Below are 12455 nucleotides of genomic sequence, written 5' to 3' on the forward strand. Positions count from 1 at the left end.
CTTTTTTGTGAAAGCTTTAAGAATCTACATAGTCTGCCATCTGGCACGTGCAGCCATGGTCATCTGCCCAGTCAGGTTCAGCACTTGATTATAGCTTGTAGTTGGACTGACACTGATGTGAACTAGCTTGAAATTCTTTGTTTCCATTTGCTCTGTGGACTTTTCTTTAGAGGAGACAGAGTACAGCTGCTCAGGTAGCACATCCAACTTTGTCAGCTGAAAACCTTCTGCAGTGCTGCTGAAAAGCCACTTTACAAAGTAACTGTCATTCTTAGAAGTCATCTCAATTTAGGGATGAAGTTACTCTTACTAGGTCTGTAGCTGAATCTAAATAAATAACCACTTTTCACTTCCCAGCATTGTGGTATTATTTGAATTAATCTTTAGGCAGCTTGTGAATTCACAAACATCCTTGGAGTCACTCCAGAGCCTGTGGTCTATGTACCTGTGAGTTCTGTATCCAGTAAGTAAATATATGACAAAAATGGAGGGTCTCTATCGTAATCAAACAAATGAACTTTTGTGGTTGTCTGATTTTTGGCCTTTGATAGTTTTTGTTCTGTGCCTGTTCAACTTAACCTTTTTTTTATCTTTTCAAAGTACAAACTTAACAGAAAGCTGACATCACAGGTCTATGGCAAGTAGTTGGGATGATTAAGGCACAGCATAATTTAGAAGTGCCTCCCTCCTTCAGGGTTAATCTTTTGACCATTTCTCAGTCCAGAAGAGTAGCTTGTATTTTCTGCTCTGTAAAAAATGTGTACAAAGCTGCTGTAGAAGTAGCTGTGCCCTCCTCACATATGTAGGAACTTTCCATTATTTTACTCTCAATGGTTTTGGACACAAGGCTCCAGCCCACCATCGCTGTCTTTTTGTCCCAGGAAAATTGTAAATGAGCATTATTTCTTAAAAATTTAAACCCTGGCTCTTAAAAAGTTTTGGAGTACTTTCCACTTCTACCAGATGTTCCATCCATGTTTTATGGGAACAGATGAAGTCATTTAAGGAAGTGAGGATGTTTTTTTGATCCTTAGAACTTGGGTTATACTCTTGACAAACATCTGAAATGTCCCTGGTGCATTCAAGAGTGTGAAAGGAATTATGCACCACTGAAGCAATCCATAGGTTATCACAACAGCTGTTTTTATTCCCTCCTCCATCTCTGAATGATAATTCAACTTGAAGGATATCCACATATTGGATGAATTAAAACTGTGACTCTATTCTGCTCCTTACCTTTTTTCCAAGTGTCTCTTGTATAATAATAAGGTGGATGATCTTGGCCTTTCTGTGAATGAAGACTTTTGTAAACAGAAATCTTTATGTCCCTTCGTGTCGCTATCAGATGTTTGATACAAGTGTGGAAATTCATGGTGATTGTTGCTTCAAGCCATCCTCTAGCATGAAATTTAATTTATTTTTAACTACTATGTGATATGCTGCTAGGAAATCCAATGGGAGCAGGACTGCTGCATCCCAGCAGTATCCCATGAATTATGTTTCACTGCTGGTCCTCATCATATGTGCCCAGCTCTCCATTATACTTGGAGAACACAAGACACAAAACAATTGGTCTATTCACTTCATTTCACTGCTTTTCATAGACATCTCTGTTGGGTCTGTTCCTAGATTTTTTGATTCTTGAGTTGCTCCACTGCTTTTGAGTTCAGTCTTTCTAAGAATCTCTGAACCACCAGCCCTGTTGTACACTCTCCACATGACTGGCTTTTTCTTTAGCTGCACTTGCTCTTAGTCATTCCTTTCCCTCAGAGCTCAATTCTGCATCTAGCTTGAGCCAAAGTTTTGCAAAACAGCAGTCCCAGTTTTAAAGAGCAGTTCTTAACCCTACAGATGTACTTGCATGATGATTTAGTATCTATCTTTCTAACTCTATCATGAGCCCTTGCTCAGAATGAGAGTAATGAGAGAATGTCCTCCTTGTCACCCTGTATGCAAGGCCATTGCTTTGGGTGGTCACGCTTCTTCCTACTGACATTGAGCACCCAAATATTACCCAGAAACCACCTTATTCTATTAGTGCCCTGGGGATTCCCATGACTTGGATCAAATTCCTTACCAAAACACCTATACACTGTACTATAACAGTACAAAACAATTTACTGCGAAAGAAAGCCCACAAAGTATGCACTTCTCTTCTTGTCTGCAGTAGCAGAGGATTACTATTAAGCACAATTTCTTCAGCCCAGCCACCTGAGCACTGCTTCTTTTGTGCAGGATAAGTAACTAGTCCAACAGCTCTGCCACTTCTGAGCCATGGAAGTCTATAGAGAAGTGCTACAGGAAACCCAGAAGCTCTGGGGTTGCCCAGGTCCTTCAAAAACTGATGCCAGCCCTCCAGTAACACCAGATTTTCTTCTCCTGTAAGGTGGCACTCTTCAGCACAGGCTGTTCTACTATCTGATGCCTTTGAAGTCTACTGCACCTGTAAATACCATGTGGCTTGGAGCTACCTAAGAAACAAATTTTCTCACTCATCTGGCCAGTGACATTTTTGTGAGATTTCTGCACCTTGAAGTCCTTCAGTATTTTGTGATTACATTGACGATCATTCATGTTTTGCCTCTGAAAAAAAAAAAAAAAAAATTGCTTCCATGAAGTCTCTATGACAGTTTCTGCTCATTGCTCGCAAGTCTCGATCATTGTTTTATGCAGTGTTCTCTTTCTTCACCAGGAGCCATTTACAAAACCACTTTTCACTTGGGCTTCAGAGTCCATCTCTTGAGCAGACTGTTACAGGAATTGCCCAATCAACCAGCTGCCTTCCTGTGCATCCTGTCTTCTGCTTTTAGTAATGATGGCAAGCTAGGCAATTATTAACGTTACAGCCTTTCCATATTGAGACTCGTCTATAAATTAAGATTAAAAGGGACTAATATTCACACTCCTTATATACAGTACTTTCTAAATGCTGCTTGTTGCTTCAGTTCTTGAATGTGCCAGATCAGAAATCCTAGGCTTACCTGACTTACCTGTTTGTTTCTTTTTTTTTGTGCCAAAGTCGCCAGCCATAACTGTTGCGAATGGCAGGGCAGCATCTTTCTTCTTGCTCCCCTTATATCCAAAGCAACAACAGTGAAACCACTGCTAAAATAAAGTACTTCTGCATGGATGCTTCCTAGAATGATTCTTATATAACTTACAAGGTCAAAATCAGATTTTGGGACCTGCATGTTATCGAGCTGCTGTAAGAAGTTAATGATCACATCCTAGAAAAAATCTTGGGTGTTAGCCAGTGCAAATATATTGGAAACAGTTTTTGCCTACAGCACATCTAAATTCAGTTCTGAGCTTCAGCTGATCAATATGGATTCTATTAATTCACAAGAGAAGAGAATAGCTCATGGTGTGGTTTAGAAAATGCCTTAGTTACAGGACAGCCGTTGTAACTGGAAGTTCCCCACCCCATGCACTAGAGTACTGAAGTCTGCTATGTGCAGCCTTCTATCTGTGATAGATCCTACTTTTGGTTTTTTGTTTGTTTGGTTGGTTTTTTTTCCTCATGGCAAATCAGAGTGATTTTATCTGGGAGAACTTTCTGTGTGACTTGATTATATGAAAACGATATATGTGGGACCAGATTCTGTATCCTGAGTCATGCTGAGTGTGGTACTCTGAAAAGGTCTAAAGCTGTAGATGAGCCTACTGAGTTAATATAACACTGCACAGTGAAAAGAGGAGAGCCTAGCTCTTATTTACTTTTTTTTGTGTGAATAGATATCTGTAAGATTTCTGTAAAATCTTGCAAGTCCCAGGAGTTAATTTTTTTCCAAGTTCAAGTTTCTATGCATTTTAAATACTCGTCCTCTGTGTTAACGACTATAGTTATTGAAAATCAAACGTACTACCCTATTTTGGAAAGACCTATTTCATCCATGAAGGCTATTCACATTATGTAACTTCATTCCAGATTTGTATTATTAATGAAGGATAAAGACCCAGTCTAAATGTTCTTACGTGTATCTTGGAGAAGTCTCTCTCTCTTCAGTGTTTATGTGAAGAGGCAGGGCTCCTAAGCTGGACACCCAAGTTAGGTGTTTTTACCTATTGCCCAGAGTGCCCACATTATCATCATTAAACTATGAAGAACTATCATTTTAACTATGGAAATACAACTTTCCAAACATCACGCTTTTTTAAGCAATGGCTTAAACAACAGGGATTGTGGAAACTTCTGTTTTGCAAATCCTGGGCTCCAGCTACTATTTTCCAGTTGTTCATTTCTCATGCAGTAGCTCTAGTTTCTCTCTTCCCAGCCCCAGTTCCTGTTCTCATCATGATAATGCAGAATTCATGTCAGAATCTTGGCTATGCCAATATGGTAAACCAAAGTATATTTATTGGAGAAGTGATGTCAAATACAAAACCATTGGTATGCAATAAGGTTGTCAAACTTCTGTCCCTTAAAAAACCAACCTGATCTTGCAGAGATCGTTTAAGAATGTGATATGGTTGCTGACAGCAGAATTAAGTAGATTTCTTGCACTCCTAGTTTTCTATAGTGTAAATTCTAGGTGGTGTGATTACTACAGCTCCTGTATTTATTAGGATTTCATATATAGCTTAAAGTTGTCTAGAATGCACCCTCATTAGGGTGTGAGGTGTGATTCTGGTGTCCTAAACATAGTCTAAACTCTTACTAAATATTGCCATTCACAGGCAAGCGTATGTTTATCAGAAGTGCAAGTATGCTTTATTTACTAGGCATCTGCTGAGGTGAAAAGAAGTATTGGTATTTACCAGGAGTGGGATTGGTCCCATGAAAATTATCTATCATATACAGATGTAAATTGAGCTGGTTCAGCATCAACACTTATCTCTGAGCTTACTGCTTCCTGGCTGGCTTCCTACTATTTATTGGCTTATTGTAGGGATGGCTAAAAGTAAAGAAATCATAGGCACAGAATTTCACGGAAGCTTCAGACCAACCAAAGCTGAAAACTAGGAAATATGTTTGAAGCTAGCAGGAAATATTTCTAAGCTTGAATGTGTAAGTAGTATCAACCTAGCCTTCTGCAACACACTGACATGTCACTATTTTAGATGTGATCACTAGTAACAAATACAGAAGTTGATGTAAATTTCTCAAATTACATGACCTTAACACTGTATTACATTGGAAATAATCTAAATATATGCATTTTTTTAACCATTATGTGGAACAGTTTACGAAATTAAAAGATGCTGTTTCATGACCAGTCTTTCATGCCTCACTTTGTCCCACACCAAAAGGCATGGGAGAGGGCCCCATGTTGCTGCTGCAAGGGAAGGAGGAGGGGAATTTGCAGCTGGTGAAATGGTCTTGGGAGAATTGACCTACATATGATTTCTACAATGATGAGTCATGCTACCTCCATGACTCACATCCTCAGGACTATGCCCTGCAAATGCTAATACACACACCAACATGCACATCATGTAATTCTTTTGAGTAAAGCTACTAGTGTGCAAGTCATTACAGAAGCAGACCTATGTAATAAAGAACTGTTTATTAATGTACATTTTATCTTTTCCAAACATTTCTCTTCAGTTAAGATGGCAAAGCTATATTCCTGTTTATTCTGTCCTTTAAAACTTCAGTGAGAAAAAAATAGCAAAACTAAAATGTTTCTTGAGCAAGGAAGAATAAGGGCTGGAGAGTGTGATTCCTATTTCAGGAGGTGCAAAATGGACGTAGAAGAATAGGTTTTGAAAGGTACTTAATCCCACTCAGTAAAGCTTGAATCTTCAATATATTTAGGTAATAGGGATTTAGCTCAGTGTAACTCCTGAGAGTTTCCACAAGGAAACAGTCTTCTGTCTACATAGACTTGGCTAATGTACCTTGTTTGTAGAATAACCAGAAACTTCATTTGAAACCACAGAATCCTGAGACAAAGACAGACATCGAGAGCTTTCACAGTGTGGGAGGAGGATGACACAATTTCTGATTGCCTGAAGCAAGATGGGAATATAGCAGAGACCTCAAAATGACTAATTTGGACACAATTCATGCTTAGATTTTAGTCTGCATTTTCATTTCATTTCTCTTCCGCATGGCCTCACTGAGCACCATACCTTTTTTTATGCTTTACATCAGAATGTCATTTTTTTCCCCTCTTCAGACTCACCATCTAGGAAATAATATCAAATATTATTGATAAGTAATCAGCTAAAAATTCACCAGTTTCATAATTTAATGGTAGGAGAGTCTTAATGGGTGAATAAACATCATAATGGCAAAACAGTGATCTACAGGGGGTTATGTTTACATTCACTTTTGTACATCATTTCTCCTAATGTGACCAGCCTAAGGGCTAACAAGACTTCCTTCCTATCCCATTTTTTCTGTAAGTTAAACAAAAAAATTATTTGTGAAGCCTGGGTGATGACTGGTGGATTTAAGTGATACGATAGGTAGATGTGATTGAGACCGCTGCTTTATTACTGCAATTTTTCAGACTTAATTGTAGATTCTATTGAAGGCAAAGTTTATACATACAGCATTATAATGTTTCTAAATTGATTCCCAGGAAACAGATTTGTTAAACAGGGCATCATCAAAACTTGCAAATGATTCATGTTTAAGGAGTCACAATACATTGGCCATGAATGGTGAGAAGTTGTTCATGCTGTTAATAGAAATATTCTTTTCATATAAACAATGGCCCAGAGCTGCTACACATTGAAAAATATTGATTCTGTTAGATTTAAGCCCTCTTAGAGCTGGCATTTGCTGTTATGCTCTCTGTCCAAGGTATAGTTAAAAGTTATTAATTTTTTTTGTTCTTGAACTTTTTTAGCTAAAATAGTTATTGTCTGTGACAGTTCCTATGCAGAATCCCTTAAACATCTCTCTTCTAGAGGCTCTTCTTTTAAATAGGACCCCCCCCCCCCAACCATAAAATACACATATGTGCCTGTCTTTAGGTATACATATACACATTTATATGAATGAATTCACTGACAGCAATCAAACTGCATCATCACAAATGGAGATATACATTGGTTCATTGCTGAGCTGCTCAGTTTTCTGAATGTGTGGTCAGAGTGAGGATGGGAAACAAGAAATTGCTATCAAAGATGTTCCCATATAGTGACGTTCTGGGATATTATTTAGAATGAAAAGCATCTTTCGATCCTTTGCTGTGTTTGGCTAGGCAGACAACAGTGGGGTTGATGTTTTTTTATTTCTTTCTTACTTGCACTTAACTGTAAGGCGATAGCTCTTTCTGTCAGGTGTGGAGCTGTTTGCCTGAACTTTGTGTGTGAGCGTGCAACATACACACTTGCTGCCTCGTTCATTCACAAAAATCTGCTGCTGTTCAGCAATCCTTGAAAGAGTTTAACATGTTAAAGCATGTCTGGTTATGTTTGAACCCAGATTTGTCTCCTGGCTGAATGAACTATGCAAATACAATACATACCTGTACACAGGTATGGGTATGAGGCAAGCTGGAAAGATCTGTGGAAAGAGAGGAGCTGACGTCTCTTACTAATGTGCACCCTGACTACAAAATAGATGAACTGGTCATGGGTACTGCTGTGCCCACTGTACAAATAGCCCGTGATGCCTTGGAAAAGTGCGTTTAGCATCAAGAAGACAAGTTGGCCTTAGATCCTGAAAATGGCAGTGGCAGAGGGGGTGAGGGCCTTGAGTATTAGAGCAAGGAGCCTCTGTCTGGGACTGCTGGCATCCATAACCCCTAGAGCTTTCCAGCATAGGTGTCTGTTATGCTTGGGAGAACATGTATTATTCACAGAGAGCTAGTGTGCTGGTTTGGCTGGGATTGAGTTAATTTTCTTCATAGTAGCTGGTATAGGGCTATGTTCTGGATTTGTGCTGAAAACAGTGTTGATAACACAGGGATGTTTTCATTATTGCTGAGCAGTGCTTGCACAGAGCCAAGACCTTTTCTGCTTCTCACCCCACCCCACCAGTGAGGAGGCTGGGGGGGGCACAAGAAGTTGGGAGGGGACACAGCCGGGACAGCTGACCCCAGCTGTCCAAAGGGATATCCCAGACCATAGGACGTCATGCTCAGTATATAAAGGTGGGGGAATAAGGAAGGGGGAGATGTTTGGAGTGATGGCGTTTGTCTTCCCAAGTCCCTGTTAGGCGTGATGGAGCCCTGCTTTCCTGGAGATGGCTGAACACCTGCTTGCCCATGGGAAGTGGTGGATGAATTCCTTGTTTTGCTTTGCTTGTGTGCGCGGCTTTTGCTTTACCTATTAAACTGTCTTTATCTCAGCCCATGAGTTTTCTCACTTTTACCCTTCTGATTCTCTCCCCCATCCCACTGTGAGGGAGATGAGTGAGTGGCTGTGTGGGGCTTAGTTGCCAGCTGGGGTTAAAACACGACAACTAGTGAAGCTGCATTCCCCTTCCTACCTGCCAGCCTCAGACCCATGTTAGCCAGGCATCCAGTCTGAAGAAAGCTGCCACTTCCATGTGTTTTTTTCATATGCATTCCTTCACAGGAGGACAGAGCCCATGTGGCACAGTGCTGAGGTTCCTCCAGGACCTTCATGGACATGTAGGGGGAGACATGAGGAACATCACGTAGGTACAACCTGTGAATAAAGAACAATTAGGGAATGGCCCCAGGGGTCTTAAATACTGCTTTGCCTGTGCCAGGCTTGCCACACCTCTCTTAAGTGTGGGGGTTCTTGAAGTTTGTGTACAGGCAGTAAAGGACACCAGCTCCTGGCTTTGGTAACAGCTCTCCACATGTGAAAGTCATGCGCTCACTGGCTGGTCATCCAGTTCCCCAAGGCAAACTGTTCCCCTGGACACAGCAGTCCCTGAGGCCAGCGCTCAACAGAAGTCATCCTGTCCCTTCACCTGGGAAAAAAGTGCCAGAAGATGGGCAGGAATTTATTCAAGGTGTCTGTTTGGGCATTGCCTTTGCAGCTGCAGGATTAGATCCATTCCTATGTCACAACACCTTACAGCATGTGTTGCCCAAAGGGGCGAGGGGGAGGGAGGCATTTGGGTAACGAGGGCTGATAGTTTTGCAGGGACAGAAAAAAGGGCTTCTGCACCTGAGCTCTGGTAGGGGTGGTGGTGCTGTGGACGCGGAGTAAAGGGTCGAGTGGCGATTACAGCTTCGCTTCAGAGAGTGCAAAACCACCCGTGCAACAGGAGCACCAAGGTGCGTGGCCAAACACTATCGAATCTTGCAATAAGGTCCCCAAACCAGCTACTTCTGAAACGAAAGGTGCATGTTCACCAAATTACTTCCAGCTACCCATCTTGCCCCTCTCGTAATCAAACCACTCGCTCCTCCGCGATGCAGCCCGGGGTCGGGATGCTCTTCCAGACCGGGGCGGGGGGGGAAGCTTGTCCAACCCCTCACCGGGGACCGGGTGGGATGGCGGGGGAGGGCGCGCATTTTGGGGGGGGACAGAGGTGCAGGAGGGGAGCAGCAAGGCGGCGGGGGGGGGGGGGGGGTCGGAGCTCAGCTCGGGTCTTGCGCTGGTCCGCGGCCAGGCCGGGGCCGTGCCCAGGCGGGGGGAGGCGGTTCTGCCGGCGGGGCGGGCTCCAGCCGGCGGCGGCGGGGCCGGGGCCGGGGCCGGGGCCGCCGCCGCCGAGCTGGCGTGGGGCAGAGCCGCGCCGCAGCGAGCAGAGAGCCCGGCGGCTGGCGGAGGGAGGGCGTGAGGCCGCCGGCAGGTCAGAGCGGAATTCCCGGGGGTGGGGGGGAGCGGGAGGAGAGGCGAGCTGCCCGGCCCGGAGGTCGCTTCACCCCTGCGGGTCTCCCTCCTCGCTCAGGGAGTGCGGCTGAAGGGGCGGGCGGGGGGTGCGGGGGCTGCCCGGGGTGGGGGGACACACAGGCAGGTGCAGCCATCGGGGCGGCCTCGGCCCCCGCCCCGCCGCCCGCCCTGCCCTCACGGGAGCCCGGGTGTGGGGACTTGGCGGGCGCCAGATAAGCCGTGGCTCTGAGGTACGGGGGAATTTCGCGCTTCTTTTCCGAGAGGGAGCCGAAGGTGGGCTGTGTCAGCGGGGGGGCTGGTGGTTTGGCCAGGGGGATTGCGGTGCGTGCGGGCAGGTTGTACTGGCTTGAAATCCTCGCTCGGTTTATTGGGACGAGGCGAAGCCGTTCGTGTTGCCCTGTATCCTTCGGTGCCATACGGAAACCTGCTTTATTCCCGCACCCCGGGTGAAACGATTTACGGGCTTTCTGTATTAACTTCTCTGATGGTTTGTGGCACGGGAGTCGAGACTTTACAATACTAAGTGGTAGGGTTTGTAATGACTGCAGTTTCACTTGTTTCCGTACCTGGAAAGAAACATCTGCTCTGCGGGCTGCTTCTGATGACTGCTATTTGGTTGTGTAATGCTTAGATCTACATGGTACTTACTGTGCTGAAAGGATCTGGTCTCCGATTCCAGGATTTCACAGGCTGGAAAACCAGTCTGCTGGTTGATTCTGAAAGTCTTCCAGCTTTCAGGCACCTGAGAAAGCCTTGTGGGTTTATTAGACTCAGTAAACTTGGAAGTTTTCCCCAAATCTTATTGATTCTGGGGGTGCTTGTTATATATCTCTCAAATATTTATTGAAATACAGAATACTGAACTAAAGAATGGGCACAAAATAATTATTTGAAGAACTGTGCTAAGTATTTTCCTTAGGATATTTAGTTTTCAGCATGAAGACTTTGATAGGATGTAGCATATTAAAGATGTGCAAAATCAAAACATCATTCTGGGATGCATAACAGGAGCGTCGCAGATGCGTGATGGCATCACTTGGTAGTTGTGACTTTGACGTCTGTGTCTGGTATCAGTACTCTCTGGGATTTTGGACACCACAGTTCCAGCAGAGTCCCACCAGTTAGGCAGGAGATGAGTAGCAAAGGTGATCAGAGATCTAGAAAACATGACCTATGAGAAAATAGTGAAAGAAATGGAATGTTACAGTCTAGGGCAGCAAAGACTGATGAGAGATGCGATAACAATCTTCAACTGTGTAATTAGTTGCTGCAGAGTTACAGGAAACAAACTGTTCTCCACACCAGTGGAGGTGTAACAAGAACCAGCATGCTGAACTGCAGCAGGAGATTTAGTTAAATGGTAGGGAAAGTCCTGTCTAATTGTACAGGTGACTTAGCATTGGATTGTCCAGGTGGGGTGTGGAACCTCTTTCACTGGAACTTTTCAAGATCAAATCTAATGAACATTTACCAGAAGTGCTTAAGGCAGGGGTGACTGTGCCTTCCTGTTTTGAGAGACACTACACGACTTCTCCAGGTCCCTTACAGGCTCCAGGGGTGGCAGAGGCTACCAGGAGGCCAACCTGTGAACTCACGCTCTTGATGACCGATCATGCATATCAAAGAAGCGGCCTTGTAAGGTAAACATGGCTCAGTAATCCATTTATAGTATTTCACTCATATGCCTAACTTTTATACTAGATTTTATGATTCTTCTTCCTTCTGCTCAAACTGCGTTTACAGTTGAAGTCTAAGAGCAGTGGTGATCTGCTGAAGAACATCACATCTTGGTTTGGCACCATCACAACCAGTAAATTGGCTTATTGGTAAATGTTAGGAGAGATTTGAGCTTAGTTTCCAAGTACAGTTCTGTAAACTGTATCACATTGCTCCTTTCAGGTCCTCAGTAATACGGGTGTGTCTCAGGCAGTCCATTAGGCAATACTACTTTGGTTTAATTTATCTCTATCTTGGCTATGATCATCATCTTTGAAATTACTTGGATTATAATTCAGTTCTTAAACATACTTTGGAAAGTGTAGTTAGTCCTACAGCATTAAACATTTTTTTTGCTGAGTCCAATTGTTAGCCCAACTGGTTACAGAAATAGCTGGCTGGAATGAGACTTGGTGTTTTTCTTCCCTTACCTCCATTACCTAGAGGTTTTTATTGCTCTGCTCAAGTGTTATTCTTTGATTGCGTTTGTGTTGTTATTATCAATTTACATATTCATTATTTTAAAAATTCTACCACATTCTTTGCTTCCAGCGACTGCTTGTGAAATTAGCTTCACAGTCCAAAAAAGGATCATTTAAGTTTTTTTGAACATCCCTGTTCTCTAAGAGTGGGAATAGACAAGGCCTAACCTCTCTTTCTAGGTGTCCCTGTGTTCTGCCCTTACTGCTTTAGAGAGGCATTGAATAAAACTGATTCAGTTTTCCAGTGTCTCTTTATAAGACAGGCCTTTTTAATGCCCTTAGTCATCTGTATTATTAAGATGTCTTTGTTTCTGCATTTTTTCTCTTCTTCGAGCTGGCATGACCAGAGCTGAGCCGGGTAACCCTGCCGAAGACATGCTGTTTGTGCGGCATATTCCACTGCTTCCTCCTTGGCTGCTTCCCTTGCTTCCCATCTCACCCACGGTGGTGTGGCAACCTAGAGTGCTTGAAGAGACCAAAACGCACCGTTATAAAATGCATTGTCTTACATTTAGTTTCTCTGATGTGAGTTTGTTGCCCTGTACG

General features: G+C 43.3%; 1 protein-coding gene and 1 long non-coding RNA gene across 2 annotated transcripts in view; one reads left to right on the forward strand and one right to left on the reverse strand.

The window, feature by feature from the left end:
* Positions 1-8120: 8120 nt before the first annotated feature.
* LOC126046568 (uncharacterized) lies at positions 8121-9323 on the reverse strand. The gene is made up of 3 exons (XR_007508352.1): positions 9231-9323; positions 8683-8842; positions 8121-8571 (listed from the first exon to the last, which is right to left on the reverse strand). It is a non-coding gene; the product is annotated as an uncharacterized LOC126046568 (long non-coding RNA).
* Positions 9324-9501: 178 nt separating this feature from the next.
* The window catches only part of COL21A1 (collagen type XXI alpha 1 chain), a 113143-nt gene continuing 110189 nt past the window's right edge, over positions 9502-12455 (forward strand). Inside the window, exon 1 of the mRNA XM_049818671.1 lies at positions 9502-9670. The gene's annotated coding sequence lies outside the window, so the exon portion shown is untranslated. The remainder of the gene's footprint in view (positions 9671-12455) is intronic.

The sequence above is a fragment of the Accipiter gentilis genome, chromosome 16 (genome assembly GCF_929443795.1).
Source record: "Accipiter gentilis chromosome 16, bAccGen1.1, whole genome shotgun sequence".
NCBI lineage: Eukaryota > Metazoa > Chordata > Aves > Accipitriformes > Accipitridae > Astur > Astur gentilis.